Source organism: Octodon degus, unplaced genomic scaffold (genome assembly GCF_000260255.1).
Source record: "Octodon degus isolate 3935 unplaced genomic scaffold, OctDeg1.0 scaffold00086, whole genome shotgun sequence".
NCBI classification, from domain to species: Eukaryota; Metazoa; Chordata; class Mammalia; order Rodentia; family Octodontidae; genus Octodon; species Octodon degus.
In genome coordinates this window covers 5,372,989-5,375,243 of record NW_004524662.1, presented here as the reverse complement: position 1 = coordinate 5,375,243, position 2,255 = coordinate 5,372,989, and positions in this window count along the sequence as shown.

The window sequence follows — 2,255 nt, the reverse complement described above, 5'->3', positions numbered from 1 at the left end:
TTATGTGCTTACTCAGTGGTAAGTAGACCGGAGAAGAGAGGAAAAACTGAAGGTTTAGGCAGTGACATCATTGGCTGGTTAGATCAGAAAGGTGAAGGAGGTGAGAATCAAGGTTGATGCCAAGCTCCTTGGCTGGAGTGTGAAATTACTGGCTGACTGGATGGACAAGATGAAGGAAGGGTGAGGAATCAAGGATGATGCGGGGTGTCTGGTTTGAATGAGCTGATGCTTACTCATAGTCTAAGACAGGAAATGCAGAAATATAGGAAGAGCAACAACTTTGGATTTGGAAGATGCATAAAGAGTCTGGTTTTAAACATGTTGAAAAATACCACTGGACAGCTCAGGGGAGCTATTCAGTGGGCCACTGGATGTATAATCCTGAAACTCAGAAGAGGGATCAGGGATAAAGATAAATCTATGAGTACATAGAGCACACAGATAAGTTCAAGTCAGGGGAATAAAGAGATTAACTTTAAATGGATAGAAAATAGAAAAATGGGGGAAAATAAAAAGATGGGTTTGAATAGAAAGAAATAAGCTAAACAATATTTTACCTAACTTTAATTTGCAAAAATTGTAAAACTTGTATTAATCAACAAAATAAACAGAATTATAAGAAAGCAAAGCACAAAAAAATGTGGACTTGGGCCAGAAGAGGTATTATTTCATTAAAAAAAAAAATGCTCTAAGTGGGCTAGGGAGATAGCTCAGCAGTATAAGTGCCTACCTGGCAAGTGCAAGGACCCAGGTTTGATCCCCAGTACCACATGCCGAGCCACCGTGCCAGCCATCGATACTGGGCATGGTTGCACATGCCTGTAATCCCAGTTCTGGGGTGGCAGAGACAGAAGGATCACTGTGAGTCTGACCTGCGTAGTGAGACATTCTACCAAATAAATAAATAAATGCTCTAAATTAAAAGAAAACTTATTTTTAAAAATTGGCCATTTTAAAAACTAGCTTCTTGCCAGAAAACATCAGGAAATTAGTACTCTCCAACTTCTATCCATAGCTCTTGATAAGGATTATAACACTGATTTTCTATCCTGTTACCATACATAATTCCTACTTTTGTTTAGATTTAGTTCTTTTTTTGTTGTTGTTCTTTTTTTTTTTTTTTTTTTTTTTTTTTTGTGGAACCGGGGATTGAACTCAGATCCTTGCATTTGCCAGTCAAGCGCTTATCCTACTGAGCCATCTCCCCGGCCCCTTAGTTCTTATATTTAAATGGATTAAATGCTCTTTCACTGTGACTACCTCATTCTTTAGTCCTTTATCTTTAGTTAGATTTTACATGGCTTCACCTTATGCTGTGTACTGCTTTTCTTTGATAGACACTTGTACATTCTGTAATTCTTGAGTGTGTTAGTACATAAGAATGTTTACCTGTTGTCTTTACACTTGAGCAAGCTTTTGGCTGGGTACAGTGTTCCTGAGTCATTCTTTTCCTCAGAGATTTGCAGACATTACTTTACTGAGTAGAAATCTAAGGCTAGCCAGAATTTCCCCTATTATTAAGTGACTTTAAATAAACATGGCTTTACCCAAATGGAAGGAGAAGAAAAACTAACATGCTTGATTCTTTCATGCTTTGGGCTGGACAGATTATTCTTTGACAAAAAATAAAAAGTAACTTTTAAAAGCTACAAGCCCTTCTCTGCCTCATTAGATCTTATCCTTGAAGACTCTACCCCAATGCCCCTTGCCACCCTATAACCTTTTCTCCTGCCTCCTTTGTAGGTAGAATTACTTTCTTCACGTAGTTAATATCACATTTCTAGTTGTAGGGATTCCTGTTTTCCCACTAAACTGTAAACAAATTGAGAGGAGAAGCATGGATTTTTCTTTTCATTGTAACCCCAGGACTTATCACACCACTAAAACTTAGTAAGGGCTCAGATGTCACCTGCACAACCCATCCATTTGCCCTGTGCCCTGTGCGCATACCTGAGAGAGCCCCTAGGGAGGTGGTACCCAAACACCTCCAGAGCCAGAATCCCCAGGAGACCTGGCTGGACGGAGACAGCTAACCTGCCTCTCCCCCACCTCCAGACTCTGATTTAGGAGGTCAGGATGGGACTCAGGAATTTACACTTCTGACAAGTTTCAGATGATGTTGTTGATCCAGGCATCACCTTTTGAGAACCACTGACTTTGAGAGCCATTAGATACAGGAGACGTAGCGAATTGTTGCGAATGTGGAGTAAATCAGGTTCAGACAATTACATCCTATATGCCTTCCATGCCATGGG